The sequence below is a fragment of the Somniosus microcephalus genome, chromosome 4 (genome assembly GCF_052327205.1).
Source record: "Somniosus microcephalus isolate GS21.2 chromosome 4, FLI_Smic_1.0, whole genome shotgun sequence".
Classification (NCBI taxonomy): Eukaryota; Metazoa; Chordata; class Chondrichthyes; order Squaliformes; family Somniosidae; genus Somniosus; species Somniosus microcephalus.
The window spans coordinates 75711144-75726627 of NC_140990.1; the positions used below are offsets into that span (position 1 = coordinate 75711144).

The window sequence follows — 15484 nt, forward strand, 5'->3', positions numbered from 1 at the left end:
TTGTAAATCCATGTTGACTTTGTCTGATCCTGTCACTGTTTTCCAAGTGCTCTGCTATTGCATCTTTTATCATGGACTCTAGCATTTTCCCCAGGCTTACCGGTCTGTAATTCCCCGTTTTCTCTCTACCACCTTTTTTGAATAGTGGGGTAACATTAGTTACCCTCCAATCCATGGGTACTGTTCCACATTCCATCGAATGCTGGAAGATGATCAGCAAAGCATCAACTATTTCTAGGGCCACTTCCATAAGTACCCTAGGATGTAGATTATCAGGCCCTGGGGATTTATCGGCCTTCAATCCCATCAATTTCCCTAACACCATTTCCCTACAAATACTGATTTCTTTCAGTTCCTCCCTTTCATCAGACCCCATGTTCCCCGACATCTCTGGGAGGTTAATTGTGTCCTCCTTTGTGAAGACAGAACCAAAATATGTATTTAATTGGTCAACCATTTCTTTGTTCCCCATTATAAATTCCCCTGATTCTGACTGCAAGGGACCTACGCTTGACTTCACCAATCATTTTCTCTTCACATATCTATAAAAGCTTTTACAGTCAGTTTTTATGCTCCCTGCAAGCTTACTCTCATTCTATTTCCCCTTTCTTAATTAATCCCTTTGTCCTCCTTTGTTGAATCCTAAACTGCTCCCAATCCTCAGGTTTACTGCTTTTTCTGGCCAATTTATATGTCCTCTCCTTGGATCTTATGCTATCCCTAATTTCCCTTATTAGCCACTCCGTGTTCATCTGCTCCGTGTGTGGGAAGGGATTCACCCGATCATCCCACCTGCTGAAACACCAGCAATTTCACACTGGGGAGAGGCCGTTCATCTGCTCCGTGTGGGGGAAGGGATTCACCCGATCATCCCACTTGTTGCGACACCAGCGAGTTCACACTGCGGAGAGGCTGTTCACCTGCTGTGTGTGGGGGAAGGGATTCACTCAGTCCTCCCACCTCACCGAACACCAACATGTCCACACTGATGAGAGACCTTTTGAATGTTCTGATTGAGAGAAGAGCTTTAAAACCACAAGTGGTCTGCTGAAACACCAACGCACTCACACTGGGGAGAGGCCATTCACCTGCTCCGTATGTGGGAAGGAATTCACTGATTCATCCAACCTGCTGACACACTAGCGAGTTCATACCGGGGAGAGGCAGTTCACCTGCTCCGTGTGTGCGAAGGGATTCACCCAGTCATCCTCCTTACTGAGACACCAGCGAGTTCACAAGTGACTGCAGGGGTTGGATTCTGTTGTTATTGCTGCTGTTAATCACATCCAGGTCTGAACCATGTTGATTCTGACAGTTGGGGTTTGTTTCTGCTGATGTTAGTAACTCTCTAACTGGGCTGGCGTTTAATATTCTGTATAAATGTCAAATAAATTAGCTTTGTTTTAAACACACTTTGTGTCGAGTCTGTGCTGACTCCATGATAAGAGGAGACTAATTGATGTCCTGTTACTGACTGCTCCATTTTGGGGCCGTTTCTCCTTTCTTACTCTGGATTATTTTGGTTCTGATCTAATTGGCCTTCTACCATCCTGGGAGTCCCATGGTACAATGATAATGGAGTTGTTGACTAATCACAGCGATCAATCTCTATCAATGAGTCTACAACAGACCCAGACATGAGGCGAGGAAAACTCCAGTGGTGGAGAGCTTTAGGAGCCATCGGACCAAAGTCACCTCTTCCTCCCGAGCATTCTACACTGATCACACGTCATGTCTCAAATTACTCACACACTGTGTCCCAAAATCTTATTCTATGAATGAAATCGGTCCAATTTGCATTTGAATGAATCAACACTAACTGCTTCCAGCATCTCCCTAAGGAGCCTGTCCCATAGATTGACCACTCACTCACTGAAATATTGTTTCCACAGATTGGATTTGAATTTACCCCCTTCAAGTGCAGGCCGTGTCCTCTGGTTCTACTGTTCTGGACAGGGTGAAATAACTTGTCATGCTCTACATTATCCAGTCCCTTTAGAATACTAAAAACAGCAATCCTATCACCTCTCCACCTTCTCTTTCCAGTGTGAACAGGCCCAGTTTACATAACCTGGACATGTTGGCTCGATACTCAGTTAAATTCTGACACAAAGCCTTTGATGCTTCTTAAATTGCATTAACTGACACTTCACAGAATCCTAGAATGATACAGCACAGAAGGAGGCCATTCGGCCCATCGTGCCTGTGCGGCTCTCTGAAAGATCCATCCAATTACAAAAGCAAAATACTGCGGATGCTGGAAATCTGAAATAAAGAGAGAAAATGCTGGAAATCCTCAGCAGGTCAGGCAGCGTCTGTGGAGAGAGGGAAACAGAGTTAACGGTTCAGGTCACTGACCTTCCGTCAGGCCCTTTCATCACACATTATAATCGAATCTATTCTATTACTCACACTGCTTTAACCTAACATTGTGGTTAATAACAGACAAAACCTGTTCTTTCCCCTGATCTGATTACAGATTCCAACCAGTCGATTCAGTGAAATGTCTTATCAGTGTTGCCATGGCGACCTGCCTGCAGTGAAACACCTGTTTGAGTTTCTAACTCAGACTAAACTTCTCTTTCCCATAATACACATTATATCAGACACTTTATGACAATGAATTTTAGCCATGTTATGTTAATATCTCTAAAACCTACAAGAAAGAAAGACTTGCATTTATATAGCACCTTTCACCACCTCAGGATGTCGCAGTGGGCTTCACAGCCAATGAAGTACTTTTGAAGTGTCGTCACTGACAGTGCTGTATTCTGGAAACAAGCGGCACAGATACACAAACCTTTAAAAGTGGGAAGACAAGTTGATAAAGTAGTTTGAAAAAGCACGAGGGATCCTCAGTTTTATAAGTAGGGGTGTAGAGTACAAAAGGGCAGAGGTCATGTAAACCTGGACAAATCATTGGTGAGGCTGCAGTTAGAATATTGGGTCAAGTTTTGGGGCATCTTACACCAGGAAGGATGTCAAGGCTGTGGAGAGGGTGCAGAGAGATTCACTGAGATGATACCAGGGAAGAGAGGCTTTAGTTATCAGGAGAGATTCGAGAAACTGGGGCTCTTTTCATTAAAAGGGTAATTGGAGATCTGAGGGAGGTGTTCAGAATTTGATCAGGTAAATGAGGAAAAACTATTTCCACCAGTCGGTGAGTCAGGAACTAGAGGGCATCAAATTCAAATCATCACCAAAAGGCTCAGACCCAGGGAGGAACTATCGAGCACACCGTACAAAAATGTTCAGGACACTGACTGTCCCTCCGGATCTGCGTCCGGGGAGAAACTGATGGGTTTCTCTTATCTTTGGGTTAAATGTTCTCAGAGCTGATGGATGCCAGTGCTGGGGAATGTGGTGTTCTGAACACCGAGTGTCTGCCTGAAGCACTCTCCAGTCAGGTACAGCACGGGTTAGATACAGAGTAAATCTCCCTCTACACTGTCCCATCAAACATTCCCAGGGCAGGTACAGCACGGGTTAGATACAGATTAAAGCTCCCTCTGCACTGTCCCATCAAACACTCCCAGGGCAGGTACAGCACGGGTTAGATACAGAGTAAAGCTCCGTCTACACTGTCCCATCAAACACTCCCAGGGCAGGAACAGCACGGGTTAGATACAGAGTAAAGCTCCGTCTACACTGTCCCATCAAACACTCCCAGGGCAGAAGTCATACCTGGCACAGAGGAAGATGGTTGTGGTGGTTGGTGGTCAATCGTTACAGCCCCAGGATATCGCTGCAGGAGTTCCTCAGGTCAGTGTCCTAGGCCCAACCATCTTCAGTTGCTTCATCAATGACCTTCCCTCCAACATACGGTCAAAAATGGGGATGTTCGCTGATGACTGCAGTGTTCAGTGCCATTCACAACTCCTCAGATAATGAAGCAGTCCATGCCCGCATGCAACAAGAACTGGACGACATTCAGGCTTGGGCTGATAAGTGGCAGGTAACATTCGCGCCACACAAGTGCCAGGCAATGACTATCTCCAACAAGCGAGAATCTAACCACCTCCCCTTGACATTCAATGGCATTACCATCGCTGAATCCTCCACCATCAACATCAATCACCATTGACCAGAAGCTTAACTGGACCAGCCACATAAATACTGTGGCAACAAGAGCAGGTCAGAGGCTGGGTATTCTGCGGCAACTGTCTCACCTCCTGATTCCCCAAAGCCTTTCCACCATCTACAAGGCACAAGTAAGGAGTGTGGGGCCCCCTGACCCTGAACACGGGGGCCCCACAAGGATGTGTGCTGAGCCCCCTCCTGTACTCCCTCTTCACCCATGACTGTGTGGCTGTTCATGGTTCCAACACCATCATCAAGTTTGCGGATGATACCACGGTAGTAGGCCAGATCACCAACAACGATGAGTCAGCCTACAGGGAGGAGGTCCAGCATCTCGTGAAGTGGTGCGCCGATAACAACCTGGCCCTCAACATCAAGAAAACCAAAGAAATCATTTTGGACATCAGGAAGAGTAAAGGCGGAAGTCACACCCCCATCCACATCCATGGGTCTGTGGTGGAAAGGGTGGACAGCTTTAAGTTCCTCGGAGTCCACATCACGGAAGACGTCTCCTGGTCCCTCAATACCTCCTCTCTAGTGAAGAAGGCCCAGCAGCACCTATATTTCCTAAGGAGGCTGAAGGGATGTAACCTGTCACCCCTGATCCTCTCGAACTTTTACCGCTGCACAATAGAGAGCATCCTGACAAACTGTATCACAGTGTGGTATGGCAGCTGTAGCTACTATGACCGGAAAGCCCTGCAGCGGGTAGTCAAAACTGCCCAACGCATTACCGGCACCCGGCTACCGACCATAGAGCACATATACCAGAAACGCTGTTTACGGAGGTCACGGTCCATCATCAAAGACCCTACCCACCCCAGCCACAGTCTGTTTGCCCCCCTGCCATCTGGGAGACGCTACAGATGCATTCGCATCCGAACGACCAGATTTAGGAACAGCTTCTTTCCCAGGGCTGTCATCCTACTGAACTCCACAAATAAACTCTAAAGCCTGCACATCTGCCAATGCACTTTATTATGTTTATGTTAATGTATTACAAGCCAAATGAATGTTGAATGTTTAAATGTCTTAATCTAAATGTACACTCTCGGGAGCCGCAAGCCTACATTTCACTGTACTGCACTTGTGCACTAACAATGACAATAAAGTTGATTATTATTATTATTATTACTTGCCTGGATGAGTGCTGCTCCAACAACACTCAAGAAGCTCGACACCATCCAGGGTGAAGGAGCTCGCTTGATTGGTACCCAATCCACTGCCTTAAACATTCACTCCCTCCACCACCGGCGTACCATGGCTGCAGTGTGTACCATCTACAAGATGCACTGCAGCAACTCACCTAGGCTTCTTCGGCAGCACCTCCCAAACCCACAACCTCTTCCACTTAGGACAAGGGCAACAGGCGCATGGGAACACTCCAAGTCACACACCATTCTGATTTAGAAATATATCACTGTTCCTTCATCGTCGCTGGGTCAAAATCCTGGAACACCCTCCTCTAACAGCACTGTGGGCATACCTTCACCACACGGACTGCAGCAGTTCAAGAAAGCGACTCACCACCACCTTCTCAAGGGCAATTAGAGTTGGGCAATAAATGCTGGCCTTGCCAGCGACGCCCACATCCCACGAACACATTAAAAAAAAGGTATAGCATGGGTCTGATAGATTAAAGCTCCCTGTACACTGTCATATCAAACACTCCCAGGGCAGGTACAGCGTGGGTTAGATACAAAGTAAAGCTCCCTCTACACTGTCCCATCAAACACCCCCAGGGCAGGTACAGCACGGGTTAGATACAGAGTAAAGCTCCATCTACACTGTCCCATCAAACACTCCCAGGGCAGGTACAGCACGGGTTAGATACAGAGTAAAGCTCCCTCTACACTGTCCCATCAAACACTCCCAGGGCAGGTACAGCACGGGTTAGATACAGAGTAAAGCTCCCTCTACACTGTCCCATCAAACACTCCCAGGGCAGGTACAGCACGGGTTAGATACAGAGTAAAGCTCCCTCTACACTGTCCCATCAAACACTCCCAAGGCAGGTACAGCACTCTCGCCTCTGAGTCAGAAGGTTGTGGGTTCAAGTCCACCTCCAGAGACTTGAGCACAGAAATCGAGGCTGACGCTCCAATGCAGTATTGAGGGAGTGCGGCACTGTCAGAGGTGCTGTCTTTCACATTAGTTGTTGAACAGAGGCCCCATCAGCCCTCAACCAACATTACTAAAACAGATTGTCTGGCCATTATCATATTGCTGTTCACGGCAGCTTGCTGTGCGCAAATTGGCTGCTGCATTTCCTACAACAATGAATGCTCTTCAAATGTACAGCATGTTGTTGTACTTCATTGGCTGTAAAGCACTTTGGGCCATCCTGAGGTGCTACATAAATACAAGTCTTTATTTAACAAAGGAGAAATGGCCCAAAAAAGGAACAGTCGGTAACAGGACAACAATTAGTCTCCTCTTATTATGGGAGAAATCAAGGTCTCGACACACTGTGTTCGGAACAAAGCTGATTTATTTGTCAAATAATAAACTCCAGCCCAGTTACAGAGGAAACAAAGCCCAATTGTCAGAATGAACATGGTTCAGTCCTGGATGTGATTAACAGCAGAATCCAACCCCTGCAGTCAGTCATGAACTCGCTGGTGTGTCAGCAGGTTGCCTGAACGAACGAATGCCTTCCCACACACGGAGCAGGTGAACGGCTTCTCCCCAGTGTGAATGCGTTGGTGTTTCATCAGATCACTTCTGCTTTTAAAGCTCTTTTCACAGTCAGAGCATTTAAACGGTCTCCTGTTGGTGTGAACAAGTTGGTGTGTAGTGAGGTGGGATGACAGTGAATCCCTTCCCACACACGGAGCAGGTGAACGGTCTTTCCCCAGTGTGAATGCGTTGGTGAGCCACAAGGTGGGGTGAATTTGTGAATCCCTTCCCACAGACAGAACAGGTGAACGGCCTCTCTCCAGTGTGAAAACGCTGGTGTCTCAGATGGTGAGATGATTTAATGAATCCTTTCCCACACACGGAGCAAGTGAACGGTCTCTCTCCAGTGTGAACTCGCTTGTGATCAATGAGGTGGGAAGAACAAGTGAATCCCTTCCCACACACAGAGCAGGTGAACTGTCTCTCTCCAGTGTGAACTCGCTGGTGTTCAATGAGGTTGGATGAATGAGTGAATCTCTTCCCATACACGGAGCAGATGAACGGCCTCTTCCCAGTATGAACTCGCTGGTGTGACTGGAGGCCGGATGGTGAAGTGAATCCCTTCCCACACACGGAGCAGGTGAACGGTCTCTCCCCAGTGTGACTGCATCGATGGGTTTCCAGCTGGTACGGGTAATTGAATCTCTTCCCAGTCTCCACACTTCCACGGTTTCTCCATGGTGCGGGTGTCCTTGTGTCTCTCCAGGTTGGACGATCGGTTGAAGCCTCGTCCACACACACAGAACACGTGTACGGTTTCTCCCCGCTGTGAATGGTGCAATTTTTTTCAGGCTGTGTAACTGGTTAAAGCTCTTTCCACAGTCAGTGCACTGGAACACTCTCACTCAGGTGTGTGTGTCTTGGTGTTTTTCCAGTCACACTGATGTTTGAAATTTTTTCCCCACAGACAGAACAAACATTTCTCCTTCCACATGCAAAGGCCGAAGATATTCAGGTCCTGATGACTGGAGTGACTTTGTCAGATCTTGATGTGATGTTTGGTTTGAGTTTCCCGTCTGTAAATCCTCCCCTTCTAATACCCTGTAAAAGGAGTTTATAAAAGTCATCACTAAGTACAGGATAGAAATTCAGAACAGACAATTCTAGTTTCTATGGAGCATTCTTTCATAAAAACATAAGAAATAGGAGCAGGAGTGGGCCATTTGGCTCTTTGAGCCTGCTCCACCATTCAATAAGATCCTGGCTGATCTTCTACCTCATCTCCACTTTCCTGCACTATCCCCATATCTCTGGATTCCCTTAATATTCAACAATCTATCGATCTCTGTCTTGAATATACTCAATGACTGAGCCTCCACAGCCCTCTGGGGTAGAGAATTCCAAAGATTCACTACCCTCTGAATAAATTTCTCCTCATCTCAGTCCTAAATGGCCGACCCCTTATTCTGAGACCGTGACCCCTGGTTCTGGACTCCCCAATCAGGGGAAACATCCTCCCTGCATCTACCCTGTCGAGCCCTGTCAGAATTTTGTATGTTTCAATGAGATCACTTCGCATTCTTCTAAACTCTAGAGAATATAGGCCCAGTCTACTCAATCTCTCCTCATAGGACAATCCCTGGTGAACCTTTGTTGCTCTCCCTCTATGGCAAGTATATCCTTCCTCAGGTAAGGAGACCAAAACTGTGCACAGTACTCCAGGTGTGGTCTCACCAGGGCCCTATATAATTGCAGTAAGACATCTTTACTCTTATACTCAAATCCTCTTGTAATAAAGGCCAACATACCATTTGCTTTCCTAATTGCTTGCTGTACCTGCATCTTAACTTTCAGTGACTCGTGGACAAGGACTTCCAGGTCCCTCTGAACACCAACATTTCCCCAATCTCTCAGCATTTAAAAAATACTCTGCTTTTCTATTCTCCGACCAAAGTGGATAACTTCACATTTCTCCACATTATATTCCATTTGCCATGTTCTTGCCCACTCACTTAGCCTGTCTATATCCCCTTGAAGTCTCCTTGCATTCTCCTCACAACTTACATTCCCACCCAGCTTTGTATCATCAGCAAACTTGGAGATATTACATTTAGTCCCCTCATCCAAATCATTGATGTAGATTGTGAATAGCTGAGGCCAAGCACTGATCCTTGCGGTATCCCATTAGCTACAGCCTGCCAACCCGAAAATGACCTGCTTATTCCTTCGCTCTGTTTTCTGTCCGTTAACCAATCCTCAATCCACACTAGTATATTACCCCCAATCCCATGAGCCCTAATCTGTTTAACAACCTCGTGAAGGACTTTATCAAAGACCTTCTGAAAATCCAAATACACCACATCCACTGGTTCCCCCTTATCTATTCTGTTAGTTACAACCTCAAAAAATTCTAACAGATTTGTCAAACGCGATTTCCCTTTCATAAATCCATGTTGACTCTGCCCAATCCTGTCATTATTTTCTAAGGGCCCTGTTACCATGTTCTTAATAATAGATCCTAGCATTTTCCCTACTACTGATGTCAGGCTAACTGGTCTGTAGTTCCCTGGTTTCTCTCTCCCTCCTTTCTTAAATAGTGGGGTTACATTTGCTACCTTCCAATCTGCGGGAACCATTCTAGAATCTATGGAATTTTGGAAAATGACAACCACCTGCTGCACCTGCATGCTTACCTTCAGCGACTGGTGCACAAGAGCACCCAGGTCTCTTTGCACTTCCCCTTCTCCCAATCTATTGCCATTCAAATAATAATCTGCCCTCCTGTTTTTGCCACCAAAGTGGATAACCTCACATTTATCCACATTATAGTGCATTTGCCATGTTTCTGCCCAATCACCCAACCTGTCCAAATCGTACTGGAGTTTCACGACATCCTCCTCACAGCATCCCCTCCCACCCAGCTTTGTGTTGTCTGCAAATTTGGAGATATTACATCCAATTCCCTCGTCCAGATCATTAATATATATTGTGAACAGCTGGGGTCCTAGGACCGATCCTTGCGGTACCCCACTAGTCACTGCCTGCCACTCGGAAAACGACTCGTTTATTCCAACTCTTTGCTTTCTGTCCACCAACCAGTTCTGTATCCAAGTCAATACCTTGCCCCCAATCCCATGTGCCTTAATTTTGCACGCTAATCTCTTATGCGGGACCTTATCGAAAGCCTTCTGAAAGTCCAAATACACCACATCCACTGGTTCTCCTTTATCTATTTTACCAGTTACATCCTCAAAAAATTCCAGTAGATTAGTCAAGCACGATTTACCTTTTGTAAATCCATGTTGACTTTGTCCGATCCTGTCACTGTTTTCCAAGTGCTTTGCTATTACATCTTTTATAATGGACTCTAGCATTTTCCCCACTACCGATGTCAGGCTTACCGGTCTATAATTCCCCGTTTTCTCTCTACCACCTTTTCTGAATAGTGGGGTAACAATCCATGGATACTGTTCCAGATTCCATCAAATGCTGGAAGATGATCAGCAAAGCATCAACTATTTCTAGGGCCACTTCCTTAAGTACCCTAGGATGTAGATTGTCAGGCCCTGGGGATTTATCGGCCTTCAATCCCATCAATTTCCCTAACACCATTTCGCTACAAATACTGATTTCTATCAGTTCCTCCCTTTCATTAGACCCTATCTTCCCCGACATCTCTGGGAGGTTATTTGTTTCCTCCTTTGTGAAGACTGAACCAAAATATGTATTTAATTGATCTGCCATTTCTTTGTTCCCCATTATAAATTCCCCTGATTCTGACTGCAAGGGACCTACGCTTGACTTCACCAATCATTTCTCTTCACATATCTATAAAAGCTTTTACAATCAGTTTTTATGCTCCCTGCAAGCTTACTCTCATTCTATTTCCCTTTCTTAATTAATCCCTTTGTCCTCCTTTGTTGAATCCTAAACTGCTCCCAATCCTCAGGTTTACTGCTTTTTCTGGCCAATTTATATGTCCTCTCCTTGGATCTTATGCTATCCCTAATTTCCCTTGTTAGCCACGGTTGAGTCACCTTTTTTGTTTTATTTTTATGCCAAACTGGGATGAACAAATTCTGTAGTTCATCCATGCAGTCTTTGAATGTTTGCCATTGCCCATCCACCGTCAACCCTTTGAGTGACATTCCCCAATCAAGCCTACCCAACTCGCGCCTCAGACCATCGTAGTTTCCTTTATTTAAATTTAGGACCCTAGTTTCTGAGTCGACTACTTCATTCTCCGTCTTAATGAAGAATTCGATCATATTATGATCGCTCCGACCCAAGGGGCCTCGTACAACAAGATTGCTAATTAATCCTTTCTCGTTACATAATACCCAGTCTAAGATAGCCTGATCGCTGGTTGGTTCCTCGACATATTGGTCCAGGAAACCATCCCGTAAACACTCCAGGAATTCCTCCTCCACAGTATTGTTACTAATTTGGTTAGCCCAATCTATATGTAGATTAAAGTCACCCATGATGACTGCTGTACCCTTATTGCACGCTTCTCTAATTTCCCTTTTAATGCCATCCCCAACCTCCGCATTACTGTTTGGCGGTCTATATACCACTCCCACTAACGTTTTCTGCCCCTTGGTATTTCTCAGCTCTACCTATACAGATTCTCCCTCATCAGAGCTAATATCCTTCCTTACAATTGTGTTAATCCCTTCTTTAACCAGCAATGCTACCCCACCTCCCTTTCCTTTTTGCCTATCTTTCCTGAATATTGAATACCCCTGGATGTTGAGTTCCCAGCCTTGGCCACCCTGGAGCCATGTTTCCGTAATCCCAATCAAATCATATTCGTTTACCTCTTTTTGCGCAGCTAATTCATCCACCTTATTACGAATGCTCCTCGCATTAAAACACAACGGCCTGGAAATTCAGTTGTTAGCGCCAGCCGCTAGCGCCTTAGAAGGAGAAGTGGGGCGCTAAGCGGCTAGCTCCCGGGCACGGCGCGATCTGCGCTTCTCGCGAACTTCACTCAAGATTTAGCGGTGGCGCTAAACGGCAGTGCCCACTCAGCTGTGCGCGCAGATCCTGACGTCATTTCATGGTGCAACGCCCTTGGTGCGCCCCGATGCGGAACTTCAGTGGCGCTGCCCTTCTGTGCGCCTGGCGCCCCCAGCGACTGGTAGAGGGGAACGGTTCCCAGTCGCTGCGGGGCGCGCTATTTAAAGGGGACTTCTCCTGCATTATAAGTGGCAGCCATTTTGTGCCAATCCTTCTGTGTGAGACACGGATATTTGGAGAGAGACAAAGGGAGAGAGCTTTCTGCTTTGACTCAGCGCTCGCACAGGTACTTCTGGCTTCAGGCCAGAGCTTTGCACTTGGATTTAGCTTTCAGTGCCATAGCCTTGAGTCGCCACATATAATGGGGGCTGCAATGGGTGGAAACATTGGGCTTCTCCATTGCATTCAAAGGGCTGAGACGCCGTGAGAGAGTGCCAGTCATGGCCAGATGGAGAAAGACCAACAGGCGTCGGCACAGGAGGCCTTACCCACCCAGGGTATGCCGCCAGCAGTTCTCATATCTGAACATGTCTGAGGAGCAGTGAGTTCGGAGGCTGCGATTCAGAAGGGAGGTGGTCACTGAGATCTGCCACCTGCTTCGCAGAGATCTGCAGCCACAGCTGAAGAGCAGGACGTCTCTTGTCGGTGGCAGTGAAGTTGACGGTGGCTCTCAACTTCTATGCCACCGGCTCCTTCCAATCCGCTACTGGGGACATTACCAACATCTCCCAGTTCGCGGTACATTGCTGCATCCGCCAGGTGACCAATGCTCTTTTCAGAAGGAGACGTCAGTACATCTCCTTCCCCATGACCCTGGACAAGCAGCAAGAGCTTGCAATGGGATTTGGAAGAATAGCAGGCTTCTGCATGGTCCTGAGCGTAGAACTGATGAACCAGCAATGGTCAGGCCTTGCTTCAGGGCTGCAGTGTGCAGGGCGTGCCAGCCAAACAAATCGACCCTCCCCCTTTAAGAGCTGACCGGCGCCAGTGTGTCTGCCTTCAATCAGCAACTTGCCGCACCTGCACTGCGCCCGCCCTCGGTGTTAGCGCCATTCCTCTAGCCACGTATTCATCTGAAATATCCTTCTATTTCTACTCTGACTAGCACGTGGCACTGGTAGCAATCCTGAGATTACTACCTTTGAGGTCCTATTTTTTAATTTACCTCCTAATTCCCTATATTCCGCTTTTAGGACCTCATCCCACTTTTTACCTATATTGTTGGTGCCTATATGCACCACGACAACTGGCTGTTCACCCTCCCCTTCCAAGATGTTCTGCAGCCGCTCGGAGACATCCTTGACCCTTGCACCAGGGAGGCAACACACCATCCTGGAGTCTCGTTTGCGGCCGCAGAAACGCCTATCTATTCCCCTTACAATAGAATCCCCTATTACTATAGCTCTACCCCTTTTTTCCCTCCCATCCTGTGCAGCAGAGCCACCCCTGGTGCCAGGAAGTTGGCTGCTGCTGCCTTCCTCTGGTAAGCCATCCCCCCCAACAGTACTCAAAGCGGTGTATCTGTTTGAGGGGGATGTCCACAGGGGACCCCTGCACTACCTGCCTGTGCCTAGTACTATGTCTGTTGGTCACCCATTCCCTTTCTGCCTGTCCAACCTTTGCCTGCGGTGTGACCAACTGATCAAACGTGCTATTCACGACGTCCTCAGCCTCGCGAATGCTCCAGTATGTATCCGATCGCTGCTCCAGCACCGTAATGCGGTCTGCCAGTAGCTGCAGCTGGACACACTTCCTGCACACATGGTTGTCAGGGACAGAGGAAGTGTCCCCGAGTTCCCACATAGCGCAGGAGGAGCATACCACAGCGCCAGGCTCTCCTGCCATGACTTACCCTTTAATTAATTGCAATTAAATTAAATCAAATCAATCCCACCAATTACACTAGTTATTAAATAGTATATTTAAGGGCCCTGGTTTATAAACAGTCCCCACTACACCACAGAGACTTTAGAAACTATAAACCGCAGAGCTAAAGTTTATAAAGAGAGAAATACTCACCAACCAATCACTTACCTGTTTTCTGGTGACATCACACCTCGATTACTTTTTTACTTCTCTTCCTCTGAGATTGGAGATTAGTGACGCACTGAGACCTACCTGAGCCTCCGGGGCCTTTGATAGTCGCTCCGCCGCTCAGAGATTCCTCCCGCTGCCACCGCACTGAGGCCTACCTGAGTCTCCGGTGCCTTTTATAGATTCTCGGACGAGGCCCTGGGTGGCAGACTGCGCATGCTCGGCAAGACCCGCTCCGGACAATGAGCCGCTACCGCGCCTGCGCGGAGGTCCCGCCTGGGGCATTCTGGGTAAGGTCCGGGTAACCGTCCGAGAGCCCGGATGGCCCCGGAGAGTGAGCTTTAAGAGGTTTTTTTAAAAATATATATATCGTGGAGAGAAGTGCGGTCAGGGAGATAAAAATAAAGAAAATACAAACAGGAGCGCCCTCCCGGCACCGAGCGGGGCGGATTGAAGGCCGCAGCCCGGCGCTGCAGGGGGCCTGACTGGGCACGTCATCAACTCCAGGGCGAGGACTGACGTGAGCTCCGACCAATAGGGAGAGTGGGCGGATCTTGGAGGACTGAGGTGGCGGCGGGTCCTCCAACCAATCGGGGTGTCCGAGGGGCGGGACCTCCGCCGCCTGCTTCTCCCGCTGCTGAGACCAGTGTCAGGCAGCAGAGGGCGCTCGACTGGGTTTAGGGCTCAGGCATGTTGGTGGAGCAGAGCAGAGGGAACTTTACTCTGCGCCGGGCTTCAGTCCCTCAGCACTGCACTGGAGTGTTTGATGGGGCAGTGTAGAGGGGGCTTTACTCTGTATCTAACCCGTGCTGTACCTGACCTGGGAGTGTTTGATGGGGCAGTGTAGAGGGAGCTTTACTCTGTATCTAATCCGTGCTGTACCTGCCCTGGGAGTGTTTGATGGGACAGTTTAGAGGGGGCTTTACTCTGTATCTAACCCGTGCTGTACCTGACCTGGGAGTGTTTGATGGGACAGTGTAGAGGGAGCTTTACTCTGTATCTAACCCGTGCTGTACCTGACCTGGGAGTGTTTGATGGGACAGTGTAGAGGGAGCTTTACTCTGTATCTAACCCGTGCTGTACCTGCACTGGAGTGTTTGATGGGACAGTGCAGAGGGAGCTTTACTCTGTATCTAACCCGTGCTATACCTGCCCTGGGAGTGTTTGATGGGACAGTGTAGAGGGAGCTTTACTCTGTATCTAACCTGTGCTGTACCTGCCCTGGGAGTGTTTGATGAGACAGTGTAGAGGGAGATTTACTCTGTATCTAACCCGTGCTGTACCTGCCCTGGGAGTGTTTGATGGGACAGTGTAGAGGGAGCTTTACTCTGTATCTAACCTGTGCTGTACCTGCCCTGGGAGTGTTTGATGGGACAGTGTAGAGGGAGCTTTACTCTGTATCTAACCCGTGCTGAACCTGCCCTGGGAGTGTTTGATGGGACAGTGTAGAGGGAGCTTTACTCTGTATCTAACCCGTGCTGTACCTGCCCTGGGAGTATTTGATGGGACAGTGTAGAGGGAGCTTTACTCTGTATCTAACCCGTGCTGTACCTGCCCTGGGAGTGTTTGATGGGACAGTGCAGAGGGAGCTTTACTCTGCATCGAACCCGTGCTGTACCTGCCCTGGGAGTGTTTGATGAGACAGTGTAGAGGGAGCTTTACTCTGCATCTAACCCATGCTGAACCTGCCCTGGGAGTGTTTGATGGGACAGTGTAGAGGGAGCTTTAC

At 47.9% G+C, this 15484-nt stretch overlaps 2 pseudogenes across 1 annotated transcript; one reads left to right on the plus strand and one right to left on the minus strand.

Moving 5' to 3' along the window:
- LOC147119262 (uncharacterized) overlaps positions 1-1143 on the plus strand; it is a 36412-nt pseudogene extending 35269 nt beyond the window's left edge.
- A 5682-nt stretch (positions 1144-6825) lies between these two features.
- On the minus strand, positions 6826-14159 carry LOC147119263 (uncharacterized; annotated as a pseudogene). The gene is made up of 2 exons (XR_015078008.1): positions 13840-14159; positions 6826-7800 (listed from the first exon to the last, which is right to left on the minus strand). The product of XR_015078008.1 is annotated as an uncharacterized LOC147119263 (transcript).
- Positions 14160-15484: the final 1325 nt, after the last annotated feature.